Source organism: Hyperolius riggenbachi, chromosome 9, assembly GCF_040937935.1.
Source record: "Hyperolius riggenbachi isolate aHypRig1 chromosome 9, aHypRig1.pri, whole genome shotgun sequence".
In the NCBI taxonomy this organism is placed as follows: Eukaryota; Metazoa; Chordata; class Amphibia; order Anura; family Hyperoliidae; genus Hyperolius; species Hyperolius riggenbachi.
The window spans coordinates 298,809,593-298,837,145 of record NC_090654.1 but is presented as its reverse complement, the minus strand read 5'-3'; the positions used below and the strand labels follow the sequence as shown (position 1 = coordinate 298,837,145).

The following is a 27,553-nucleotide window of genomic DNA, read 5'->3' as shown; positions in this document are numbered from 1 at the left end:
GTCTCAGTTTCCTTGCTGCTAGATCCCCGCAGCGTTCAGCACTGGCACTTCCAGTTCAGAGTGCAAACAGTGATGTCACTTCCTTGAGTCTCGGTGCTGGCTAGTGTTTCCTTGCGTTCCAGGATGTACCGACAGCAGATTATGCATAGGTCCTTTATTTAAAGTAAACACACCTCAGCCAAGTATTCCAAACGATCTAAAGGGGCGCCCCAATACGATCTATTAACATGTTTCGACACTCTCGGGTGTCTTCATCAGAATAAGTTGGAAACGGTACATCCTGGAACGCAAGGAAACACTAGCCAGCGCCGAGACGCAAGGAAGTGGACGAGAGGTCGGTGACTTATACCGGAGTGGCCCATGTGACTGAGACGGTTACGTGAGTAACACTTATCCTCCATTGTATTTTATCAGTCGGCTTACTGGGGAAATTGGTGGAGATCACTGCATGCTTCTGACACAGAGTGGCCTGTGCTGATTGAAACGGCTACGTGAGTAAGACCTAATCTTCACCGCATTTACTAACCGGCACATTTGGGAAACTGACGGAGACCTTTGCATGCTTTACAGTTCTGCCTTGGATCCATATGTAACCTTTGAGTGTAGAATTGGAGGCAATTGATCTTCTAGCATCTGCATGTGAGCTAATACATTAAGAGGACTGGATATAACGCGAGGGCTTTTCATGAAGGAGTGACCCATAGCCCCATATATATATATATATATATATATAATGTTTTATAATAGATCTTCTAAGGAAAAGTTTTTCTTGTGCAATTTTTTATTCATCATTTTTTGAAAACAGCTCATCAGCACACTCCCAGTGAGGGTGTAAGGGTTTGGTGCCGGCGTGTGTGTGTGTGTATGCATGCGATACCATAGAAAGCAACTATTCTTGGTATTTTACTCTGGATATTTTAATAAAAGGAAAATTTATTTATGGTAAATCTAGCGCTTCTCATATTTTTCTATACAATTTTTTGTGAACAGTGTTGAGAATCAGGGGTACTCCAACCTATTGAGATTAGCTGCTGGACATAGGAGGTGGTAGTAATTCCCTCCTTTCTTTTACCAATTTGTAGGGGACTTGTCCTCTCTCCCAAGAGCGCCCCTTAAACTTTTTGATATAGGCTGAATGGGTTTTTTTTAATCAAAAACATGGTTGTCCACATTTTTCGTGCTTCATGTATACAGAAATTTTACTAAAAAAATCATTTTTTTGCCAAAATTCATGTCGTTTTTGATGAATATAATAAAAAGTAAAAATCGCAGCAGCAATCAAATAGCACCAAAAGAAAGCTGTATTAGTGACAAGAAAAGGAGGTATAATTCATTTAGGTGGTAGGTTGTATGACTGAGCAATAAACCGTGAAAGCTGCAGTGGTCTGAATGGAAAAAAAGTGCCTGGTCCTTAAGGGGGGGTAAAGCCCACGGTCCTGAAGTGGTTAAGAGTTAATAATGGATCCTCTTTGATAAGGATCTCTGATACAGGATTCCAGACACACCACAGCAGCCACATGTACACTGAGCCCCTATGTCTGGCATACAGGGACACCTACACTCCCATCCCCACTTCATTCTACATGGAATACACTGTACAGGGGAGCAGCAGGAAGCCTCAGGGGGAGGAGCCCTCCAGTCTCCACCCCCCCCAGCAGCGCTGAGCGCTAGGATTGGCTGACTGGTGTGGGCGGAGCTTCCCCGGGCCTATGGTGACACCCAGCTGGCTATACTGTACAGGGGAGCAGCAGGAAGCCTCAGGGGGAGGAGCCCTCCAGTCTCCACCCCCTCCCCCAGCACTGACTGGGCGGAGCTCCCCAGCCTATGGTGACACCCAGCTGGCTATACTGTACAGGGGAGCAGCAGGAAGCCTTAGGAGGAGGAGCCATCCAGACTCCGCCCCCGCAGCACTGACTGGTGTGGGCGGAGCTTCCCCGGGCCTATGGGAAGCCGCACATCAGGATAGCGGGATCACCCTGTGAGGCGTCTCTCCCTCTCCCCGGAGGACTCCGCCCCCTCCTCTCCCCGGAGGGCGGGGCTCCGGCTCCCCGCGCCGCTCGCTCTCTATGCGGCCGCCACTCACCTGCTCTCCCGGCCACACAGCTCGCTACCGGCGTAGCGATCCTCCCACCGCCATCTTGGACGCGTAATGTGCGTGGTGACGTCACCACGCCAAGCCGCGCCCCCTCGCCCTGCTCTAATAAGGGCACAAGCTGCGGATCCGCCAATCGGCGCGCGGGGGGCGTGGCCAAACAGCCTCTCTGCAACCTAACATGATGGCCGGGAGCTGACATGGGTGCTGAGTGACGGCCGCTTCGTCCAATGGGAAGAGAGGGGCGGGGCCAGGCAACCAATGCGGAGAGAGGGGCGGGGCCGTTGGCGTCATCAGGTTAGGCTGAGCTCCTCTCTCCATCCTGCCTGTTGGGCGCTGCTGAAGAGCCGCTCCGGGGAACAGCGAGGTGAGCGCTGCGTGCGAGCCGAGTACCGGGCCACACTGACCGCGCAGCCCTGGAACCAGCATGCAGCTAATCCAGCCACACTTCACTTAGCTGACATGCATGCTTGTTCAGGGGCTGTGGCCAGACTGACCACACAGCTGTATGTATGCCAGTTACCGGGCAGCCCTGGAACCAGCATGCAGCTATCAGCAGGGACAGACTGCTGTATGTATGCCAGTTATCAGGCTGCCCTGCATCAGAAGTGTCTGACTCACAGCCCTGGAACCAGCATGCAGCTATCAGCAGGGACAGGCTGCTATATGTATGCTAGTTACTGGGCAGCCCTGCATCAGCAGTGTCTGACTCACAGCCCTGGAACCAGCATGCAGCTGTCAGCAGGGACACACTGCTGTATGTATGCTAGTTACCAGGCAGCCCTGCATCAGCAGTGTCTGACTCACAGCCCTGGAACCAGCATGCAGCTATCAGCAGGGACAGGCTGCTATATGTATGCTAGTTACTGGGCAGCCCTGCATCAGCAGTGTCTGACTCACAGCCCTGGAACCAGCATGCAGCTGTCAGCAGGGACACACTGCTGTATGTATGCCAGTTACCAGGCAGCCCTGCATCAGCAGTGTCTGACTCTCAGCCCTGGAACCAGCATGCAGCTATCAGCAGGGACAGGCTGCTATATGTATGCCAGTTATCAGGCTGCCCTGCATCAGCAGTGTCTGAGTCACAGCCCTGGAACCAGCATGCAGCTGTCAGCAGGGACACACTGCTGTATGTATGCTAGTTACCAGGCAGCCCTGCATCAGCAGTGTCTGACTCACAGCCTTGGAACCAGCATGCAGCTATCAGCAGGGACAGGCTGCTATATGTATGCTAGTTACCAGGCAGTGTCTGACTCTCAGCCCTGGACCCAGCATGCAGCTATCAGCAGGGACAGGCTGCTATATGTATGCCAGTTACCGGGCAGCCCTGGAACCAGCATGCAGCTATCAGCAGGGACAGACTGATGTATGTATGCCAGTTACCAGGCAGCCCTGCATCAGCAGTGTCTGACTCTCAGCCCTGGAACCAGCATGCAGCTATCAGCAGGGACAGGCTGCTATATGTATGCTAGTTACCAGGCAGCCCTGCATCAGCAGTGTCTGACTCACAGCCCTGGAACCAGCATGCAGCTATCAGCAGGGACAGGCTGCTATATGTATGCTAGTTACTGGGCAGCCCTGCAACAGCAGTGTCTGACTCACAGCCCTGGAACCAGCATGCAGCTGTCAGCAGGGACACACTGCTGTATGTATGCTAGTTACCAGGCAGCCCTGCATCAGCAGTGTCTGACTCACAGCCCTGGAACCAGCATGCAGCTATCAGCAGGGACAGGCTGCTATATGTATGCTAGTTACCAGGCAGCCCTGCATCAGCAGTGTCTGACTCACAGCCCTGGAACCAGCATGCAGCTATCAGCAGGGACAGGCTGCTATATGTATGCCAGTTATCAGGCTGCCCTGCATCAGCAGTGTCTGACTCACAGCCCTGGAACCAGCATGCAGCTATCAGCAGGGACAGGCTGCTATATGTATGCCAGTTACCAGGCAGCCCTGCATCAGCAGTGTCTGACTCACAGCCCTGGAACCAGCATGCAGCTATCAGCAGAGACAGACTGCTGTATGTATGCCAGTTACCAGGCAGCCTTGCATCAGCAGTGTCTGACTCACAGCTCTGGAACCAGCATGCAGCTATTGGCAGGGACAGGCTGCTATAATGTATGCCAGTTACTGGGCAGCCCTGCATCAGCAGTGTCTGACTCACAGCCCTGGAACCAGCATGCAGCTATCAGCAGGGACAGGCTGCTATAATGTATGCCAGTTACTGGGCAGCCCTGCATCAGCAGTGTCTGACTCACAGCCCTGGAACCAGCATGCAGCAAATGCAGTTACACTTCACTCACCTGATCTGCATGCTTGTTCAGGGGCTATGGCTAAAGGTGGGCATAGGTCTGTAGACCTGGCAGCCGAAATTGGTTACATTTGACGGAAAGTCTCGGATAGACATGCTGGATCGCCATGCGCAGCAGTTACAGTGTTCCCCCCCCCCCCCCCCCAGTGTAATGTGCCCGCCTATTACCTGCGCACTAATACATTACATGTCTCGTCTTCCTTATTCGCACCTCATGTGACATCACACGCCCCATGTGTGGTGTGCCGGCAATGGGGCATGAATGAGAAAGAGTGGGCAGGTAAAGTATGAATGCACCGGGGGGGGGGGGGGGGGAGGAGGGGTGCAGCTTCATTTGGGGAGATGCGGCTGGAGGTGTGAAAAAATTCATGCTGAAATCACTTGAGAATCAGCCTGCAGTTTATGGCGGCCAAATCTGAGAGAGATGTGTCTATTGCTCTATCAGCTGCCACAGTCGCTTGATGTATGGTCATCTTACAGAGAACCTGAGATGAAAGCCATGTCAGGTGCCATACTTACCTGGGGCTTTCTTAATCCCCCGGTGTGTCCCCAAGTGGCTCCTGTCCCCCGTAGTACTGCCTGAATACCTGGCCAAGTCCCACTTCATCACGCATGCGTGGCCTGGCGTGCTCCCACCATCCCTGGGAGTGTTCAGCTCATGTGCGCAGAACGCTTCCAAGCCACAAGAGCGCGCTGGGCCACGCATGTACATGTCTGCCAGGCTTTCAGGCACTATTGCGGGTGACAGGAGCCACCCGGGGACACAGAAAGGGACTGAGCAGCCTCTGAGCTAAAACCCCAATATCTACTTACCTGGGGCTTCCCCCAGCCCCTGGCAGCCTATCTGTCGCTCGCTGCAGCTCTGGGGTCCCTTCTGGTGCAGATCCTGACCTCGCCAGGTCGGCATCTTCTGCGCGAGCGTGGCCTGGAGCGTTCTGCGGTGGCGGCCATGAACAAGCATGCTGAAGTTACCGTTTGTGGAAAATGTGCAGTTACAAATTGATAAAAGTGCGGTAACATCTCAGTAAAAACATCCTCATTTTACACTTTGGCAAAAAGAGAGTGAAAGAGAATGCATTATTCAAACCTTAAAGGACCGCTAGCACAAAAAAATGTAAAATTTTAAAATCTATGTCATATTGCAACAGGATCTGGATAGGATGGCTATATGGGCACATACATGGCAGATGAAATTCAATGTTGACAAATGTAAGGTCATGCATTTTGGTCGTACCAATGGTCTAGCACCATACAAAATAAATGGGATACAGTTGGGGACATCAAACTTGGAGAAGGACTTAGGAGTACTCATTGACAACAAGTTAAATAATCGTACTCAATGCCAAGCAGCTGCAGCTAAAGCTAACAAAATTTTGGGATGTATTAAAAGGGAAATAAAAACTCGAGATGCTAGCATAATATTGCCCCTGTTTAACTCTCTAGTAAGGCCACATCTGGAATATGGAATTCAGTTCTGGGCACCACATTACAAAAAAGATATTGCAGTTTTAGAGCAGGTGCAGAGACGAGCAACAAAATTGATGCGTGGGATGGAAGGTCTCACTTATCGAGAAAGGTTAGATAAACTGGGTTTATTTAGTCTAGAGAAAAGACGCCTTAGAGGGGATCTAATTAACATGTATAAATACATCAGAGGGCAATATAATACCTTGGCGGATGAGCTTTTTGTCCCTAGGCCTTCTCAAAGGACTAGAGGACATGATCTGCGCATGGAGGAAAAATGTTTTAGCCATTTATTTAGGAAAGGGTTCTTTACAGTAAGAGTGATTAAGATGTGGAATGCATTGCCACAGGAAGTCGTTATGGCAAACTCTATACCTGCATTTAAAGGGGGCTTAGATGCTTTCCTTGCGTTGAAAGACATCCATGGCTACAATTACTAGGTAATGCCTAATGATGTTGATCCAGGGATTTTATCTGATTGCCATCTGGAGTCGGGAAGGAATTTTTCCCTTTAGGGGCTAATTGGACCATGCCTTGTAAGGGTTTTTTCGCCTTCCTCTGGATCAACAGGGATATGTGAGGGAGCAGGCTGGTGTTGTACTTTATACTGGTTGAACTCGATGGACGTATGTCTTTTTTCAACCAAAATAACTATGTAACTATGTAACTATATGTCAACACACACAAATAAGTACCGTATTTTTCGGACTATAAGACGCTCCGGACTAACCCACCCCTGCTGCCAGACCAGTAAACTTACTCTGCACTACACTAGTCCCTGATGTCCCCCCCACTTTCTACTCTACACAACCCCAGCCCTGCTGCCCCACCATTTACACTACACTGCATTACATTAACATCTGCCTCCCCCAGAAGCTACACTTACTAAACATAAACATTACAAAGTGGATGATCTCACCACATTGACAGAAGGCTCCTTGGTGTGGGTCAACAGCAGCGGGATCCAGGGACCTCAGCATACCGGCTGCGGGACAGAAGAGGAGCGATCCTGGAGGCAGCTGTCCTCCAACACTCTGAACTTGCAGCGGCTGGACAGAAGAGGGGCGATCCTGGCAACAGCTTGATTGAAGAGGGGCGATCCCGGAGACAGCTGTCCTCCAAACTTCATAGACTTGCTGCAGCTGGATAGAAGAGCGGCGATCCCGGCTGTGGCTGCAGCGGCTATAACAAGTACCGATGCCTGTGCACTTCCTTGTTTACTGGCGCCTCCTCATGACCCAGCCGCATGTGCGTCACACGTCATGAGGAGGCGCCAGTAAACAAGGAAGTACACAAGCATCGGTACTTGTTATAGCCGCTGCAGCCACAGCTGGGATCGCCGCTCTTCTATCCAGCTGCAGCAAGTCTATGAAGTTTGGAGGAAAGCTGTCACCGGGATCGCCCCTCTTCAATCCAGCCGCCAAAAGTGCACGAAGTAGGATGACATCTGCCGGGATCACCCCTCTGCTAACCAGCCGCCGCAAGTGCAGTGCGAGGGAGGACAGCCGCCACCGGGATCACCCCTCTTCTTTCAAGCTGTTGCCAGGATCGCCCCTCTTCTGTCCAGCCGCTGCAAGTTCAGAGTGTTGGAGGACACCTGCCTCCAGGATCGCTCCTCTTCTGTCCAGCCACCGAAAATCCAGGGAGTTAGCTAAAACACACCCGGCAAGATCGCCCCCTCTTCTGTCCCGCCACCGGTATGCAGTGATGTCTTCATCCTGCTGCTGTTCAGTGGAGTGGCCTGCACCAAGGAGCGCATGGATAGGTAAAGCTTCCGCTGCGCTATCTGCATCTTTTGGGGCACATTCGGACTATAAGACGCAGGGACATTTTCCCCCCACTTTTGGGGGAGAAAAATTGCGTCTTATAGTCCGAAAAATAAGGTAAATTTCTTCCACAGTAAAATAAGCTATAAATTACTTTTCTCCTTTGTTGCTGTCACTTCCAGTAGGTAGTGGAAATCTAACAGGTTTTGGGCTAGTCTATCTCTTCATGGGGATTCTCTGTATGGCCTTTATTCTTGACTAGCTGATGACCCGGCATTGCCCAGGTATGTATTTGGCTGGTGTTGGCCCCGCCCACATTTTTCTAACCCTAAAACACAATTACTCAATGACCAAGTTTGTGAGCTTTGTAGTCTTCGATAATTTGCATTGAAATGAAACAAATCTGATTGGCTGTTTGTGGCTCCCCCCCCCCCCCTTTTCTGAATTTGAACCCCAGTCACCCAATGACCAACTGTACCAGGTTTGAGGCTTGTGCCATTAACAGTGCAAGAATGGCAGAAATGTAAATATTCCCCTTAAAAATCAATAGGTGAATTTTGATTGGCTGTTGTAGGCTCCACCCACTTTCCTAAAAATATTAATCTCAGTCACCCATTGACCAACTCTACAAACAGGGCTGTGGAGTCGGTACAAAAATCTTCCGACTCCGGGTACCCAAAATGGCTCTGACTCTGACTCCTTAGTCTAATACTTAACAGGGCTGTGAATTTTGTACAAAAATCACCCGACTCTGACTCCAACTCCGACTCCGGGTGCCCAAAATTACTCCGACTCCACAGCCCTGTCTGCAAAGTGTGAGAACCCTGCCATTAACAGTGTAAGAGCGGCTGCAGTTTAAGTGAAATTTGTATTTCACGGCCCACTTTTTGGTTATGGGAATAAAAAGTATCTTATACTTTATTCCAGGTAATGTACTATGTGTGTGCCAAATTTCACTCACATCCGTTCAGCCATTGTTGTGTGATTGAGTAACAAACATCCAAACTTTCCCATTTATAATATAATGAGATAGACACTCTCTGAAATGTCTTTATACAAACATTAGACCTAAGGCCCATTAACATACCGGGTGCTAGGCTTCCATCACAACCCTCCTCCCCTCCCGCCCCTGTCACTGCTGCCGCATGTCAGCACACAAGCCCTAGTGCACATGCCTGGCCCCGTCCTCCTGTCCCAGCGGCTGCCCCCGTGCTGTGCATGTCTAGTTCAGCAAAAGCAGGGATACAGGAGGAGGATGCAGAGACACCAGCCCTAGTGCACATGCCTGGCCCCGTCCTCCTGTCCCAGCGGCTGCCCCCGTGCTGTGCATGTCTAGTTCAGCAAAAGCAGGGATACAGGAGGAGGACGCAGAGACACCAGCCCTAGTGCACATGTCTGGCCCCGCCCTCCTGTCCCAGCGCCCGCCCCCGTGCTGTGCATGTCTAGTTCAGCAAAAGCAGGGATACAGGAGGAGGATGCAGAGACACCAGCCCTAGTGCACATGCCTGGCCCCGTCCTCCTGTCCCAGCGGCTGCCCCCGTGCTGTGCATGTCTAGTTCAGCAAAAGCAGGGACACAGGAGGAGGACGCAGAGACACCAGCCCTAGTGCACATGTCTGGCCCCGCCCTCCTGTCCCAGCGCCCGCCCCCGTGCTGTGCATGTCTAGTTCAGCAAAAGCAGGGATACAGGAGGAGGACGCAGAGACACCAGCCCTAGTGCACATGCCTGGCCCCTCCTCCTGTCCCAGCGGCTGCCCCCGTGCTGTGCATGTCTAGTTCAGCAAAAGCACGGACACAGGAGGAGGATGCAGAGACACCAGCCCTAGTGCACATGCCTGGCCCCTCCTCCTGTCCCAGCGGCCGCCCCTGTGCTGTGCATGTCTAGTTCAGCAAAAGCACGGACACAGGAGGAGGACGCAGAGACACCAGCCCTAGTGCACATGCCTGGCCCCTCCTCCTGTCCCAGCGGCCGCCCCTGTGCTGTGCATGTCTAGTTCAGCAAAAGCAGGGACACAGGAGGAGGAGGATGCAGAGACACCAGCCCTAGTGCACATGCCTGGCCCCGTTGTCCTGTCCCAGCGGCTGCCCCCGTGCTGTGCATGTCTAGTTCAGCAAAAGCAGGGACACAGGAGGAGGATGCAGAGACACCAGCCCTAGTGCACATGCCTGGCCCCGTCCTCCTGTCCCAGCGGCTGCCCCCGTGCTGTGCATGTCTAGTTCAGCAAAAGCAGGGACACAGGAGGAGGAGGCAGAGACACCAGCCCTAGTGCACATGTCTGGCCCCGTCCTCCTGTCCCAGCGGCTGCCCCCGTGCTGTGCATGTCTAGTTCAGCAAAAGCAGGGATACAGGAGGAGGATGCAGAGACACCAGCCCTAGTGCACATGCCTGGCCCCGTTGTCCTGTCCCAGCGGCTGCCCCCGTGCTGTGCATGTCTAGTTCAGCAAAAGCAGGGATACAGGAGGAGGATGCAGAGACACCAGCCCTAGTGCACATGCCTGGCCCCGTTGTCCTGTCCCAGCGGCTGCCCCCGTGCTGTGCATGTCTAGTTCAGCAAAAGCAGGGATACAGGAGGAGGATGCAGAGACACCAGCCCTAGTGCACATGTCTGGCCCCTCCTCCTGTCCCAGCGGCTGCCCCTGTGCTGTGCATGTCTAGTTCAGCAAAAGCAGGGACACAGGAGGAGGACGCAGAGACACAAGCCCTAGTGCACATGCCTGGCCCCGTCCTCCTGTCCCAGCGGCTGCCCCCGTGCTGTGCATGTCTAGTTCAGCAAAAGCAGGGATACAGGAGGAGGAGGCAGAGACACCAGCCCTAGTGCACATGCCTGGCCCCTCCTCCTGTCCCAGCGGCCGCCCCCGTGCTGTGCATGTCTAGTTCAGCAAAAGCAGGGACACAGGAGGAGGACGCAGAGACACCAGCCCTAGTGCACATGCCTGGCCCCTCCTCCTGTCCCAGCGGCCGCCCCCGTGCTGTGCATGTCTAGTTCAGCAAAAGCAGGGACACAGGAGGAGGACGCAGAGACACCAGCCCTAGTGCACATGCCTGGCCCCTCCTCCTGTCCCAGCGGCTGCCCCCGTGCTGTGCATGTCTAGTTCAGCAAAAGCAGGGACACAGGAGGAGGACGCAGAGACACAAGCCCTAGTGCACATGCCTGGCCCCGTCCTCCTGTCCCAGCGGCTGCCCCTGTGCTGTGCATGTCTAGTTCAGCAAAAGCAGGGATACAGGAGGAGGACGCAGAGACACCAGCCCTAGTGCACATGCCTGGCCCCCTCCTCCTGTCCCAGCGGCTGCCCCCGTGCTGTGCATGTCTAGTTCAGCAAAAGCAGGGACACAGGAGGAGGACGCAGAGACACAAGCCCTAGTGCACATGCCTGGCCCCGTCCTCCTGTCCCAGCGGCTGCCCCCGTGCTGTGCATGTCTAGTTCAGCAAAAGCAGGGACACAGGAGGAGGACGCAGAGACACCAGCCCTAGTGCACATGCCTGGCCCCGCCCTCCTGTCCCAGCGGCTGCCCCCGTGCTGTGCATGTCTAGTTCAGCAAAAGCAGGGATACAGGAGGAGGACGCAGAGACACCAGCCCTAGTGCACATGCCTGGCCCCTCCTCCTGTCCCAGCGGCTGCCCCCGTGCTGTGCATGTCTAGTTCAGCAAAAGCAGGGACACAGGAGGAGGACGCAGAGACACCAGCCCTAGTGCACATGCCTGGCCCCTCCTCCTGTCCCAGCGGCTGCCCCCGTGCTGTGCATGTCTAGTTCAGCAAAAGCAGGGACACAGGAGGAGGACGCAGAGACACCAGCCCTAGTGCACATGCCTGGCCCCGTCCTCCTGTCCCAGCGGCTGCCCCCGTGCTGTGCATGTCTAGTTCAGCAAAAGCAGGGACACAGGAGGAGGAGGCAGAGACACCAGCCCTAGTGCACATGTCTGGCCCCGTCCTCCTGTCCCAGCGGCTGCCCCCGTGCTGTGCATGTCTAGTTCAGCAAAAGCAGGGACACAGGAGGAGGATGCAGAGACACCAGCCCTAGTGCACATGCCTGGCCCCTACTCCTGTCCCAGCGGCCGCCCCTGTGCTGTGCATGTCTAGTTCAGCAAAAGCAGGGACACAGGAGGAGGATGCAGAGACACCAGCCCTAGTGCACATGCCTGGCCCCTACTCCTGTCCCAGCGGCCGCCCCTGTGCTGTGCATGTCTAGTTCAGCAAAAGCAGGGACACAGGAGGAGGACACAGAGACACCAGCCCTAGTGCACATGCCTGGCCCCGTCCTCCTGTCCCAGCGGCTGCCCCCGTGCTGTGCATGTCTAGTTCAGCAAAAGCAGGGATACAGGAGGAGGATGCAGAGACACCAGCCCTAGTGCACATGCCTGGCCCCGTCCTCCTGTCCCAGCGGCTGCCCCCGTGCTGTGCATGTCTAGTTCAGCAAAAGCAGGGATACAGGAGGAGGACGCAGAGACACCAGCCCTAGTGCACATGCCTGGCCCCGTCCTCCTGTCCCAGCGGCCGCCCCTGTGCTGTGCATGTCTAGTTCAGCAAAAGCAGGGACACAGGAGGAGGACGCAGACACACCAGCCCTAGTGCACATGCCTGGCCCCGTCCTCCTGTCCCAGCGGCTGCCCCTGTGCTGTGCATGTCTAGTTCAGCAAAAGCAGGGATACAGGAGGAGGATGCAGAGACACCAGCCCTAGTGCACATGCCTGGCCCCGTCCTCCTGTCCCAGCGGCCGCCCCTGTGCTGTGCATGTCTAGTTCAGCAAAAGCAGGGATACAGGAGGAGGATGCAGAGACACCAGCCCTAGTGCACATGCCTGGCCCCGTCCTCCTGTCCCAGCGGCTGCCCCCGTGCTGTGCATGTCTAGTTCAGCAAAAGCAGGGACACAGGAGGAGGACGCAGAGACACCAGCCCTAGTGCACATGTCTGGCCCCGTCCTCCTGTCCCAGCGGCCGCCCCTGTGCTGTGCATGTCTAGTTCAGCAAAAGCAGGGACACAGGAGGAGGATGCAGAGACACCAGCCCTAGTGCACATGCCTGGCCCCCTCCTCCTGTCCCAGCGGCTGCCCCCGTGCTGTGCATGTCTAGTTCAGCAAAAGCAGGGATACAGGAGGAGGAGGACGCAGAGACACCAGCCCTAGTGCACATGCCTGGCCCCGTCCTCCTGTCCCAGCGGCTGCCCCCGTGCTGTGCATGTCTAGTTCAGCAAAAGCAGGGACACAGGAGGAGGACGCAGAGACACCAGCCCTAGTGCACATGTCTGGCCCCGTCCTCCTGTCCCAGCGGCCGCCGCCCCCGTGCTGTGCATGTCTAGTTCAGCAAAAGCAGGGACACAGGAGGAGGATGCAGAGACACCAGCCCTAGTGCACATGCCTGGCCCTGTCCTCCTGTCCCAGCGGCTGCCCCTGTGCTGTGCATGTCTAGTTCAGCAAAAGCAGGGATACAGGAGGAGGACGCAGACACACAAGCCCTAGTGCACATGCCTGGCCCCGCCCTCCTGTCCCAGCGGCTGCCCCCGTGCTGTGCATGTCTAGTTCAGCAAAAGCAGGGATACAGGAGGAGGACGCAGAGACACAGGCCCTAGTGCACATGCCTGGCCCCTCCTCCTGTCCCAGCGGCTGCCCCTGTGCTGTGCATGTCTAGTTCAGCAAAAGCAGGGACACAGGAGGAGGATGCAGAGACACCAGCCCTAGTGCACATGCCTGGCCCCGTCCTCCTGTCCCAGCGGCTGCCCCTGTGCTGTGCATGTCTAGTTCAGCAAAAGCAGGGACACAGGAGGAGGACGCAGAGACACCAGCCCTAGTGCACATGTCTGGCCCCTCCTCCTGTCCCAGCGGCCGCCCCTGTGCTGTGCATGTCTAGTTCAGCAAAAGCAGGGACACAGGAGGAGGATGCAGAGACACCAGCCCTAGTGCACATGTCTGGCCCCTCCTCCTGTCCCAGCGGCCGCCCCTGTGCTGTGCATGTCTAGTTCAGCAAAAGCAGGGACACAGGAGGAGGATGCAGAGACACCAGCCCTAGTGCACATGCCTGGCCCCTCCTCCTGTCCCAGCGGCTGCCCCCGTGCTGTGCATGTCTAGTTCAGCAAAAGCAGGGACACAGGAGGAGGATGCAGAGACACCAGCCCTAGTGCACATGCCTGGCCCCGTCCTCCTGTCCCAGCGGCTGCCCCCGTGCTGTGCATGTCTAGTTCAGCAAAAGCAGGGACACAGGAGGAGGATGCAGAGACACCAGCCCTAGTGCACATGCCTGGCCCCGTCCTCCTGTCCCAGCGGCTGCCCCCGTGCTGTGCATGTCTAGTTCAGCAAAAGCAGGGACACAGGAGGAGGATGCAGAGACACCAGCCCTAGTGCACATGCCTGGCCCCGTCCTCCTGTCCCAGCGGCTGCCCCCGTGCTGTGCATGTCTAGTTCAGCAAAAGCAGGGACACAGGAGGAGGATGCAGAGACACCAGCCCTAGTGCACATGCCTGGCCCCGTCCTCCTGTCCCAGCGGCTGCCCCCGTGCTGTGCATGTCTAGTTCAGCAAAAGCAGGGATACAGGAGGAGGATGCAGAGACACAAGCCCTAGTGCACATGCCTGGCCCCGTCCTCCTGTCCCAGCGGCTGCCCCCGTGCTGTGCATGTCTAGTTCAGCAAAAGCAGGGACACAGGAGGAGGACGCAGAGACACCAGCCCTAGTGCACATGCCTGGCCCCGCCCTCCTGTCCCAGCGGCTGCCCCCGTGCTGTGCATGTCTAGTTCAGCAAAAGCAGGGATACAGGAGGAGGACGCAGAGACACAAGCCCTAGTGCACATGCCTGGCCCCGCCCTCCTGTCCCAGCGGCTGCCCCCGTGCTGTGCATGTCTAGTTCAGCAAAAGCACGGACACAGGAGGAGGACGCAGAGACACCAGCCCTAGTGCACATGCCTGGCCCCTCCTCCTGTCCCAGCGGCCGCCCCCGTGCTGTGCATGTCTAGTTCAGCAAAAGCAGGGATACAGGAGGAGGACGCAGAGACACCAGCCCTAGTGCACATGCCTGGCCCCGTCCTCCTGTCCCAGCGGCCGCCCCCGTGCTGTGCATGTCTAGTTCAGCAAAAGCAGGGACACAGGAGGAGGATACAGAGACACCAGCCCTAGTGCACATGCCTGGCCCCGTCCTCCTGTCCCAGCGGCTGCCCCTGTGCTGTGCATGTCTAGTTCAGCAAAAGCAGGGACACAGGAGGAGGACGCAGACACACAAGCCCTAGTGCACATGTCTGGCCCCGTCCTCCTGTCCCAGCGGCTGCCCCCGTGCTGTGCATGTCTAGTTCAGCAAAAGCAGGGATACAGGAGGAGGACGCAGAGACACAAGCCCTAGTGCACATGCCTGGCCCTGTCCTCCTGTCCCAGCGGCTGCCCCCGTGCTGTGCATGTCTAGTTCAGCAAAAGCAGGGATACAGGAGGAGGATGCAGAGACACCAGCCCTAGTGCACATGCCTGGCCCCTCCTCCTGTCCCAGCGGCTGCCCCCGTGCTGTGCATGTCTAGTTCAGCAAAAGCAGGGATACAGGAGGAGGAGGCAGAGACACCAGCCCTAGTGCACATGCCTGGCCCCGTCCTCCTGTCCCAGCGGCCGCCCCTGTGCTGTGCATGTCTAGTTCAGCAAAAGCAGGGACACAGGAGGAGGATACAGAGACACCAGCCCTAGTGCACATGCCTGGCCCCCTCCTCCTGTCCCAGCGGCTGCCCCTGTGCTGTGCATGTCTAGTTCAGCAAAAGCAGGGACACAGGAGGAGGACGCAGACACACAAGCCCTAGTGCACATGTCTGGCCCCGTCCTCCTGTCCCAGCGGCTGCCCCCGTGCTGTGCATGTCTAGTTCAGCAAAAGCAGGGACACAGGAGGAGGACGCAGAGACACCAGCCCTAGTGCACATGCCTGGCCCTGTCCTCCTGTCCCAGCGGCTGCCCCCGTGCTGTGCATGTCTAGTTCAGCAAAAGCAGGGACACAGGAGGAGGATACAGAGACACCAGCCCTAGTGCACATGCCTGGCCCCCTCCTCCTGTCCCAGCGGCTGCCCCCGTGCTGTGCATGTCTAGTTCAGCAAAAGCAGGGACACAGGAGGAGGACGCAGAGACACCAGCCCTAGTGCACATGCCTGGCCCCTCCTCCTGTCCCAGCGGCTGCCCCCGTGCTGTGCATGTCTAGTTCAGCAAAAGCAGGGATACAGGAGGAGGACGCAGAGACACCAGCCCTAGTGCACATGCCTGGCCCCTCCCTCCTGTCCCAGCGGCTGCCCCCGTGCTGTGCATGTCTAGTTCAGCAAAAGCAGGGACACAGGAGGAGGACGCAGAGACACAAGCCCTAGTGCACATGCCTGGCCCCGTCCTCCTGTCCCAGCGGCTGCCCCCGTGCTGTGCATGTCTAGTTCAGCAAAAGCAGGGACACAGGAGGAGGACGCAGAGACACCAGCCCTAGTGCACATGCCTGGCCCCTCCCTCCTGTCCCAGCGGCTGCCCCCGTGCTGTGCATGTCTAGTTCAGCAAAAGCAGGGACACAGGAGGAGGACGCAGAGACACCAGCCCTAGTGCACATGCCTGGCCCCGTCCTCCTGTCCCAGCGGCTGCCCCCGTGCTGTGCATGTCTAGTTCAGCAAAAGCAGGGATACAGGAGGAGGATGCAGAGACACCAGCCCTAGTGCACATGCCTGGCCCCTCCTCCTGTCCCAGCGGCTGCCCCCGTGCTGTGCATGTCTAGTTCAGCAAAAGCAGGGATACAGGAGGAGGACGCAGAGACACAGGCCCTAGTGCACATGCCTGGCCCCGTCCTCCTGTCCCAGCGGCTGCCCCCGTGCTGTGCATGTCTAGTTCAGCAAAAGCAGGGATACAGGAGGAGGATGCAGAGACACCAGCCCTAGTGCACATGCCTGGCCCCTCCTCCTGTCCCAGCGGCTGCCCCCGTGCTGTGCATGTCTAGTTCAGCAAAAGCAGGGATACAGGAGGAGGATGCAGAGACACCAGCCCTAGTGCACATGCCTGGCCCCGTCCTCCTGTCCCAGCGGCTGCCCCTGTGCTGTGCATGTCTAGTTCAGCAAAAGCAGGGATACAGGAGGAGGACGCAGAGACACCAGCCCTAGTGCACATGCCTGGCCCCTCCTCCTGTCCCAGCGGCTGCCCCTGTGCTGTGCATGTCTAGTTCAGCAAAAGCAGGGACACAGGAGGAGGACGCAGACACACCAGCCCTAGTGCACATGTCTGGCCCCGTCCTCCTGTCCCAGCGGCTGCCCCCGTGCTGTGCATGTCTAGTTCAGCAAAAGCAGGGACACAGGAGGAGGATGCAGAGACACCAGCCCTAGTGCACATGCCTGGCCCCTCCTCCTGTCCCAGCGGCCGCCCCTGTGCTGTGCATGTCTAGTTCAGCAAAAGCAGGGATACAGGAGGAGGACGCAGAGACACCAGCCCTAGTGCACATGCCTGGCCCCGTCCTCCTGTCCCAGCGGCTGCCCCCGTGCTGTGCATGTCTAGTTCAGCAAAAGCAGGGATACAGGAGGAGGACGCAGAGACACCAGCCCTAGTGCACATGCCTGGCCCCGTCCTCCTGTCCCAGCGGCTGCCCCTGTGCTGTGCATGTCTAGTTCAGCAAAAGCAGGGACACAGGAGGAGGAGGCAGAGACACCAGCCCTAGTGCACATGCCTGGCCCCGTCCTCCTGTCCCAGCGGCTGCCCCCGTGCTGTGCATGTCTAGTTCAGCAAAAGCAGGGATACAGGAGGAGGATGCAGAGACACCAGCCCTAGTGCACATGCCTGGCCCCTCCTCCTGTCCCAGCGGCTGCCCCCGTGCTGTGCATGTCTAGTTCAGCAAAAGCAGGGACACAGGAGGAGGATACAGAGACACCAGCCCTAGTGCACATGCCTGGCCCCTCCTCCTGTCCCAGCGGCTGCCCCCGTGCTGTGCATGTCTAGTTCAGCAAAAGCAGGGATACAGGAGGAGGATGCAGAGACACCAGCCCTAGTGCACATGTCTGGCCCCGTCCTCCTGTCCCAGCGGCTGCCCCCGTGCTGTGCATGTCTAGTTCAGCAAAAGCAGGGATACAGGAGGAGGATGCAGAGACACCAGCCCTAGTGCACATGCCTGGCCCCTCCTCCTGTCCCAGCGGCTGCCCCCGTGCTGTGCATGTCTAGTTCAGCAAAAGCAGGGACACAGGAGGAGGATACAGAGACACCAGCCCTAGTGCACATGCCTGGCCCCTCCTCCTGTCCCAGCGGCTGCCCCCGTGCTGTGCATGTCTAGTTCAGCAAAAGCAGGGATACAGGAGGAGGACGCAGAGACACCAGCCCTAGTGCACATGCCTGGCCCCTCCTCCTGTCCCAGCGGCTGCCCCCGTGCTGTGCATGTCTAGTTCAGCAAAAGCAGGGACACAGGAGGAGGACGCAGAGACACCAGCCCTAGTGCACATGCCTGGCCCCGTCCTCCTGTCCCAGCGGCTGCCCCCTGTGCTGTGCATGTCTAGTTCAGCAAAAGCAGGGATACAGGAGGAGGATGCAGAGACACAAGCCCTAGTGCACATGCCTGGCCCCGTCCTCCTGTCCCAGCGGCTGCCCCCGTGCTGTGCATGTCTAGTTCAGCAAAAGCAGGGACACAGGAGGAGGACGCAGAGACACCAGCCCTAGTGCACATGCCTGGCCCCGTCCTCCTGTCCCAGCGGCTGCCCCCGTGCTGTGCATGTCTAGTTCAGCAAAAGCAGGGACACAGGAGGAGGACGCAGAGACACCAGCCCTAGTGCACATGTCTGGCCCCGTCCTCCTGTCCCAGCGGCCGCCGCCCCCGTGCTGTGCATGTCTAGTTCAGCAAAAGCAGGGACACAGGAGGAGGACGCAGAGACACCAGCCCTAGTGCACATGCCTGGCCCTGTCCTCCTGTCCCAGCGGCTGCCCCTGTGCTGTGCATGTCTAGTTCAGCAAAAGCAGGGATACAGGAGGAGGACGCAGACACACAAGCCCTAGTGCACATGCCTGGCCCCGTCCTCCTGTCCCAGCGGCCGCCCCTGTGCTGTGCATGTCTAGTTCAGCAAAAGCAGGGACACAGGAGGAGGACGCAGAGACACCAGCCCTAGTGCACATGCCTGGCCCCTCCTCCTGTCCCAGCGCCCGCCCCCGTGCTGTGCATGTCTAGTTCAGCAAAAGCAGGGATACAGGAGGAGGACGCAGAGACACAAGCCCTAGTGCACATGCCTGGCCCCGCCCTCCTGTCCCAGCGGCTGCCCCCGTGCTGTGCATGTCTAGTTCAGCAAAAGCAGGGATACAGGAGGAGGACGCAGAGACACAGGCCCTAGTGCACATGCCTGGCCCCTCCTCCTGTCCCAGCGGCTGCCCCTGTGCTGTGCATGTCTAGTTCAGCAAAAGCAGGGACACAGGAGGAGGATGCAGAGACACCAGCCCTAGTGCACATGCCTGGCCCCTCCTCCTGTCCCAGCGGCTGCCCCCGTGCTGTGCATGTCTAGTTCAGCAAAAGCAGGGACACAGGAGGAGGATGCAGAGACACCAGCCCTAGTGCACATGCCTGGCCCCGTCCTCCTGTCCCAGCGGCTGCCCCCGTGCTGTGCATGTCTAGTTCAGCAAAAGCAGGGATACAGGAGGAGGACGCAGAGACACAAGCCCTAGTGCACATGCCTGGCCCCGTCCTCCTGTCCCAGCGGCTGCCCCCTGTGCTGTGCATGTCTAGTTCAGCAAAAGCAGGGACACAGGAGGAGGACGCAGAGACACCAGCCCTAGTGCACATGCCTGGCCCCTCCTCCTGTCCCAGCGGCTGCCCCCGTGCTGTGCATGTCTAGTTCAGCAAAAGCAGGGATACAGGAGGAGGACGCAGAGACACCAGCCCTAGTGCACATGCCTGGCCCCTCCTCCTGTCCCAGCGGCCGCCCCCGTGCTGTGCATGTCTAGTTCAGCAAAAGCAGGGACACAGGAGGAGGACGCAGAGACACCAGCCCTAGTGCACATGTCTGGCCCCTCCTCCTGTCCCAGCGGCCGCCCCTGTGCTGTGCATGTCTAGTTCAGCAAAAGCAGGGACACAGGAGGAGGATGCAGAGACACCAGCCCTAGTGCACATGCCTGGCCCCTCCTCCTGTCCCAGCGGCTGCCCCCGTGCTGTGCATGTCTAGTTCAGCAAAAGCAGGGACACAGGAGGAGGATGCAGAGACACCAGCCCTAGTGCACATGCCTGGCCCCGTCCTCCTGTCCCAGCGGCTGCCCCCGTGCTGTGCATGTCTAGTTCAGCAAAAGCAGGGACACAGGAGGAGGATGCAGAGACACCAGCCCTAGTGCACATGCCTGGCCCCGTCCTCCTGTCCCAGCGGCTGCCCCCGTGCTGTGCATGTCTAGTTCAGCAAAAGCAGGGACACAGGAGGAGGATGCAGAGACACCAGCCCTAGTGCACATGTCTGGCCCCGTCCTCCTGTCCCAGCGGCTGCCCCTGTGCTGTGCATGTCTAGTTCAGCAAAAGCAGGGACACAGGAGGAGGATGCAGAGACACCAGCCCTAGTGCACATGCCTGGCCCCGTCCTCCTGTCCCAGCGGCTGCCCCCGTGCTGTGCATGTCTAGTTCAGCAAAAGCAGGGACACAGGAGGAGGATGCAGAGACACAAGCCCTAGTGCACATGCCTGGCCCCGTCCTCCTGTCCCAGCGGCTGCCCCCGTGCTGTGCATGTCTAGTTCAGCAAAAGCAGGGACACAGGAGGAGGATGCAGAGACACAAGCCCTAGTGCACATGCCTGGCCCCGTCCTCCTGTCCCAGCGGCTGCCCCCGTGCTGTGCATGTCTAGTTCAGCAAAAGCAGGGACACAGGAGGAGGACGCAGAGACACCAGCCCTAGTGCACATGCCTGGCCCCGCCCTCCTGTCCCAGCGGCTGCCCCCGTGCTGTGCATGTCTAGTTCAGCAAAAGCAGGGATACAGGAGGAGGACGCAGAGACACAAGCCCTAGTGCACATGCCTGGCCCCGCCCTCCTGTCCCAGCGGCTGCCCCCGTGCTGTGCATGTCTAGTTCAGCAAAAGCACGGACACAGGAGGAGGACGCAGAGACACCAGCCCTAGTGCACATGCCTGGCCCCTCCTCCTGTCCCAGCGGCCGCCCCCGTGCTGTGCATGTCTAGTTCAGCAAAAGCAGGGACACAGGAGGAGGAGGACGCAGAGACACCAGCCCTAGTGCACATGCCTGGCCCCGTCCTCCTGTCCCAGCGGCTGCCCCCGTGCTGTGCATGTCTAGTTCAGCAAAAGCAGGGACACAGGAGGAGGATGCAGAGACACCAGCCCTAGTGCACATGCCTGGCCCCGTCCTCCTGTCCCAGCGGCTGCCCCCGTGCTGTGCATGTCTAGTTCAGCAAAAGCAGGGATACAGGAGGAGGACGCAGAGACACCAGCCCTAGTGCACATGCCTGGCCCTGTCCTCCTGTCCCAGCGGCTGCCCCCGTGCTGTGCATGTCTAGTTCAGCAAAAGCAGGGACACAGGAGGAGGATACAGAGACACCAGCCCTAGTGCACATGCCTGGCCCCGTCCTCCTGTCCCAGCGGCTGCCCCTGTGCTGTGCATGTCTAGTTCAGCAAAAGCAGGGACACAGGAGGAGGACGCAGACACACAAGCCCTAGTGCACATGTCTGGCCCCGTCCTCCTGTCCCAGCGGCTGCCCCCGTGCTGTGCATGTCTAGTTCAGCAAAAGCAGGGACACAGGAGGAGGATACAGAGACACCAGCCCTAGTGCACATGTCTGGCCCCGTCCTCCTGTCCCAGCGGCTGCCCCCGTGCTGTGCATGTCTAGTTCAGCAAAAGCAGGGACACAGGAGGAGGACACAGAGACACCAGCCCTAGTGCACATGCCTGGCCCCCTCCTCCTGTCCCAGCGGCTGCCCCTGTGCTGTGCATGTCTAGTTCAGCAAAAGCAGGGACACAGGAGGAGGACGCAGACACACAAGCCCTAGTGCACATGTCTGGCCCCGTCCTCCTGTCCCAGCGGCTGCCCCCGTGCTGTGCATGTCTAGTTCAGCAAAAGCAGGGACACAGGAGGAGGATACAGAGACACCAGCCCTAGTGCACATGCCTGGCCCCGTCCTCCTGTCCCAGCGGCTGCCCCCGTGCTGTGCATGTCTAGTTCAGCAAAAGCAGGGATACAGGAGGAGGACGCAGAGACACAAGCCCTAGTGCACATGCCTGGCCCCGCCCTCCTGTCCCAGCGGCTGCCCCCGTGCTGTGCATGTCTAGTTCAGCAAAAGCAGGGACACAGGAGGAGGACGCAGAGACACCAGCCCTAGTGCACATGCCTGGCCCCGTCCTCCTGTCCCAGCGGCTGCCCCCGTGCTGTGCATGTCTAGTTCAGCAAAAGCAGGGATACAGGAGGAGGATACAGAGACACCAGCCCTAGTGCACATGCCTGGCCCCTCCTCCTGTCCCAGCGGCTGCCCCCGTGCTGTGCATGTCTAGTTCAGCAAAAGCAGGGATACAGGAGGAGGACGCAGAGACACAAGCCCTAGTGCACATGCCTGGCCCCGTCCTCCTGTCCCAGCGGCTGCCCCTGTGCTGTGCATGTCTAGTTCAGCAAAAGCAGGGATACAGGAGGAGGATACAGAGACACCAGCCCTAGTGCACATGCCTGGCCCCTCCTCCTGTCCCAGCGGCTGCCCCCGTGCTGTGCATGTCTAGTTCAGCAAAAGCAGGGATACAGGAGGAGGACGCAGAGACACCAGCCCTAGTGCACATGCCTGGCCCCTCCTCCTGTCCCAGCGGCTGCCCCCGTGCTGTGCATGTCTAGTTCAGCAAAAGCAGGGATACAGGAGGAGGACGCAGAGACACCAGCCCTAGTGCACATGCCTGGCCCCGTCCTCCTGTCCCAGCGGCTGCCCCTGTGCTGTGCATGTCTAGTTCAGCAAAAGCAGGGATACAGGAGGAGGATGCAGAGACACCAGCCCTAGTGCACATGCCTGGCCCCTCCTCCTGTCCCAGCGGCTGCCCCCGTGCTGTGCATGTCTAGTTCAGCAAAAGCAGGGACACAGGAGGAGGACGCAGAGACACAAGCCCTAGTGCACATGCCTGGCCCCGTCCTCCTGTCCCAGCGGCTGCCCCCGTGCTGTGCATGTCTAGTTCAGCAAAAGCAGGGACACAGGAGGAGGACGCAGAGACACCAGCCCTAGTGCACATGCCTGGCCCCGCCCTCCTGTCCCAGCGGCTGCCCCTGTGCTGTGCATGTCTAGTTCAGCAAAAGCAGGGATACAGGAGGAGGACGCAGAGACACCAGCCCTAGTGCACATGCCTGGCCCCGTCCTCCTGTCCCAGCGGCTGCCCCTGTGCTGTGCATGTCTAGTTCAGCAAAAGCAGGGACACAGGAGGAGGACGCAGAGACACCAGCCCTAGTGCACATGCCTGGCCCCGTCCTCCTGTCCCAGCGGCTGCCCCCGTGCTGTGCATGTCTAGTTCAGCAAAAGCAGGGACACAGGAGGAGGACGCAGAGACACCAGCCCTAGTGCACATGCCTGGCCCCTCCTCCTGTCCCAGCGGCTGCCCCCGTGCTGTGCATGTCTAGTTCAGCAAAAGCAGGGACACAGGAGGAGGACGCAGAGACACCAGCCCTAGTGCACATGCCTGGCCCCTCCTCCTGTCCCAGCGGCTGCCCCCGTGCTGTGCATGTCTAGTTCAGCAAAAGCAGGGACACAGGAGGAGGATGCAGAGACACCAGCCCTAGTGCACATGCCTGGCCCCTCCTCCTGTCCCAGCGGCTGCCCCCGTGCTGTGCATGTCTAGTTCAGCAAAAGCAGGGATACAGGAGGAGGACGCAGAGACACAAGCCCTAGTGCACATGCCTGGCCCCTCCTCCTGTCCCAGCGGCTGCCCCTGTGCTGTGCATGTCTAGTTCAGCAAAAGCAGGGACACAGGAGGAGGACGCAGAGACACCAGCCCTAGTGCACATGCCTGGCCCCTCCTCCTGTCCCAGCGCCCGCCCCCGTGCTGTGCATGTCTAGTTCAGCAAAAGCAGGGATACAGGAGGAGGACGCAGAGACACCAGCCCTAGTGCACATGCCTGGCCCCGTCCTCCTGTCCCAGCGGCTGCCCCCGTGCTGTGCATGTCTAGTTCAGCAAAAGCAGGGATACAGGAGGAGGATGCAGAGACACAAGCCCTAGTGCACATGCCTGGCCCCTCCTCCTGTCCCAGCGGCTGCCCCTGTGCTGTGCATGTCTAGTTCAGCAAAAGCAGGGATACAGGAGGAGGATGCAGAGACACCAGCCCTAGTGCACATGCCTGGCCCCTCCTCCTGTCCCAGCGGCTGCCCCTGTGCTGTGCATGTCTAGTTCAGCAAAAGCAGGGACACAGGAGGAGGACGCAGAGACACCAGCCCTAGTGCACATGCCTGGCCCCTCCTCCTGTCCCAGCGGCCGCCCCTGTGCTGTGCATGTCTAGTTCAGCAAAAGCAGGGACACAGGAGGAGGACGCAGAGACACCAGCCCTAGTGCACATGTCTGGCCCCTCCTCCTGTCCCAGCGGCCGCCCCTGTGCTGTGCATGTCTAGTTCAGCAAAAGCACGGACACAGGAGGAGGACGCAGAGACACCAGCCCTAGTGCACATGCCTGGCCCCTCCTCCTGTCCCAGCGGCTGCCCCTGTGCTGTGCATGTCTAGTTCAGCAAAAGCAGGGACACAGGAGGAGGAGGCAGAGACACCAGCCCTAGTGCACATGCCTGGCCCCTCCCTCCTGTCCCAGCGGCTGCCCCCGTGCTGTGCATGTCTAGTTCAGCAAAAGCAGGGATACAGGAGGAGGACGCAGAGACACCAGCCCTAGTGCACATGCCTGGCCCCGTCCTCCTGTCCCAGCGGCTGCCCCCGTGCTGTGCATGTCTAGTTCAGCAAAAGCAGGGACACAGGAGGAGGATGCAGAGACACCAGCCCTAGTGCACATGCCTGGCCCCCTCCTCCTGTCCCAGCGGCTGCCCCCGTGCTGTGCATGTCTAGTTCAGCAAAAGCAGGGATACAGGAGGAGGACGCAGAGACACCAGCCCTAGTGCACATGCCTGGCCCCGTCCTCCTGTCCCAGCGGCTGCCCCTGTGCTGTGCATGTCTAGTTCAGCAAAAGCAGGGATACAGGAGGAGGACGCAGAGACACCAGCCCTAGTGCACATGCCTGGCCCCTCCTCCTGTCCCAGCGGCTGCCCCTGTGCTGTGCATGTCTAGTTCAGCAAAAGCAGGGACACAGGAGGAGGACGCAGAGACACCAGCCCTAGTGCACATGCCTGGCCCCTCCTCCTGTCCCAGCGGCCGCCCCTGTGCTGTGCATGTCTAGTTCAGCAAAAGCACGGGCACAGGAGGAGGACGCAGAGACACCAGCCCTAGTGCACATGCCTGGCCCCTCCTCCTGTCCCAGCGGCCGCCCCTGTGCTGTGCATGTCTAGTTCAGCAAAAGCACGGACACAGGAGGAGGACGCAGAGACACCAGCCCTAGTGCACATGCCTGGCCCCTCCCTCCTGTCCCAGCGGCTGCCCCCGTGCTGTGCATGTCTAGTTCAGCAAAAGCAGGGATACAGGAGGAGGATGCAGAGACACCAGCCCTAGTGCACATGCCTGGCCCCCTCCTCCTGTCCCAGCGGCTGCCCCCGTGCTGTGCATGTCTAGTTCAGCAAAAGCAGGGATACAGGAGGAGGATGCAGAGACACCAGCCCTAGTGCACATGCCTGGCCCCTCCCTCCTGTCCCAGCGGCTGCCCCCGTGCTGTGCATGTCTAGTTCAGCAAAAGCACGGACACAGGAGGAGGACGCAGAGACACCAGCCCTAGTGCACATGCCTGGCCCCTCCCTCCTGTCCCAGCGGCTGCCCCCGTGCTGTGCATGTCTAGTTCAGCAAAAGCAGGGATACAGGAGGAGGACGCAGAGACACCAGCCCTAGTGCACATGCCTGGCCCCTCCTCCTGTCCCAGCGCCCGCCCCCGTGCTGTGCATGTCTAGTTCAGCAAAAGCAGGGACACAGGAGGAGGATGCAGAGACACCAGCCCTAGTGCACATGCCTGGCCCCTCCTCCTGTCCCAGCGGCTGCCCCTGTGCTGTGCATGTCTAGTTCAGCAAAAGCAGGGATACAGGAGGAGGATGCAGAGACACCAGCCCTAGTGCACATGCCTGGCCCCGTCCTCCTGTCCCAGCGCCCGCCCCCGTGCTGTGCATGTCTAGTTCAGCAAAAGCAGGGATACAGGAGGAGGACGCAGAGACACAAGCCCTAGTGCACATGCCTGGCCCCTCCTCCTGTCCCAGCGGCTGCCCCCGTGCTGTGCATGTCTAGTTCAGCAAAAGCAGGGACACAGGAGGAGGAGGCAGAGACACCAGCCCTAGTGCACATGCCTGGCCCCTCCTCCTGTCCCAGCGGCTGCCCCTGTGCTGTGCATGTCTAGTTCAGCAAAAGCAGGGATACAGGAGGAGGATGCAGAGACACCAGCCCTAGTGCACATGCCTGGCCCCTCCTCCTGTCCCAGCGGCCGCCCCTGTGCTGTGCATGTCTAGTTCAGCAAAAGCAGGGACACAGGAGGAGGAGGCAGAGACACCAGCCCTAGTGCACATGCCTGGCCCCTCCTCCTGTCCCAGCGGCTGCCCCTGTGCTGTGCATGTCTAGTTCAGCAAAAGCAGGGATACAGGAGGAGGATGCAGAGACACCAGCCCTAGTGCACATGCCTGGCCCCGTCCTCCTGTCCCAGCGGCTGCCCCTGTGCTGTGCATGTCTAGTTCAGCAAAAGCAGGGACACAGGAGGAGGACGCAGAGACACCAGCCCTAGTGCACATGCCTGGCCCCTCCTCCTGTCCCAGCGGCCGCCCCTGTGCTGTGCATGTCTAGTTCAGCAAAAGCAGGGACACAGGAGGAGGAGGCAGAGACACCAGCCCTAGTGCACATGCCTGGCCCCTCCTCCTGTCCCAGCGGCTGCCCCCTGTGCTGTGCATGTCTAGTTCAGCAAAAGCAGGGATACAGGAGGAGGATGCAGAGACACCAGCCCTAGTGCACATGCCTGGCCCCGTCCTCCTGTCCCAGCGGCCGCCCCTGTGCTGTGCATGTCTAGTTCAGCAAAAGCAGGGATACAGGAGGAGGAGGACGCAGAGACACCAGCCCTAGTGCACATGCCTGGCCCCTCCTCCTGTCCCAGCGGCTGCCCCTGTGCTGTGCATGTCTAGTTCAGCAAAAGCAGGGATACAGGAGGAGGATGCAGAGACACCAGCCCTAGTGCACATGCCTGGCCCCTCCTCCTGTCCCAGCGGCTGCCCCCGTGCTGTGCATGTCTAGTTCAGCAAAAGCAGGGACACAGGAGGAGGATGCAGAGACACAGGCCCTAGTGCACATGCCTGGCCCCTCCTCCTGTCCCAGCGGCTGCCCCCGTGCTGTGCATGTCTAGTTCAGCAAAAGCAGGGACACAGGAGGAGGAGGCAGAGACACCAGCCCTAGTGCACATGCCTGGCCCCTCCTCCTGTCCCAGCGGCTGCCCCCTGTGCTGTGCATGTCTAGTTCAGCAAAAGCAGGGATACAGGAGGAGGACGCAGACACACCAGCCCTAGTGCACATGCCTGGCCCCTCCTCCTGTCCCAGCGGCTGCCCCCGTGCTGTGCATGTCTAGTTCAGCAAAAGCAGGGACACAGGAGGAGGATGCAGAGACACAGGCCCTAGTGCACATGCCTGGCCCCTCCTCCTGTCCCAGCGGCCGCCCCCGTGCTGTGCATGTCTAGTTCAGCAAAAGCAGGGACACAGGAGGAGGAGGCAGAGACACCAGCCCTAGTGCACATGCCTGGCCCCTCCTCCTGTCCCAGCGGCTGCCCCCTGTGCTGTGCATGTCTAGTTCAGCAAAAGCAGGGATACAGGAGGAGGATGCAGAGACACCAGCCCTAGTGCACATGCCTGGCCCCGTCCTCCTGTCCCAGCGGCCGCCCCTGTGCTGTGCATGTCTAGTTCAGCAAAAGCAGGGACACAGGAGGAGGACGCAGAGACAC

The 27,553-nt window shown here is 58.6% G+C and overlaps 1 protein-coding gene and 1 long non-coding RNA gene across 2 annotated transcripts in view; one reads left to right on the top strand and one right to left on the bottom strand.

Moving 5' to 3' along the window:
- CCNK (cyclin K) overlaps positions 1-2,190 on the bottom strand; it is a 77,917-nt gene extending 75,727 nt beyond the window's left edge. Inside the window, exon 1 of the mRNA XM_068254793.1 lies at positions 2,084-2,190. The gene's annotated coding sequence lies outside the window, so the exon portion shown is untranslated. The remainder of the gene's footprint in view (positions 1-2,083) is intronic.
- Positions 2,191-2,350: 160 nt separating this feature from the next.
- LOC137533390 (uncharacterized) overlaps positions 2,351-27,553 on the top strand; it is a 37,703-nt gene continuing 12,500 nt past the window's right edge. The window contains exon 1 of the long non-coding RNA XR_011024184.1: positions 2,351-2,459. This is a non-coding gene — a long non-coding RNA (uncharacterized lncRNA). The remainder of the gene's footprint in view (positions 2,460-27,553) is intronic.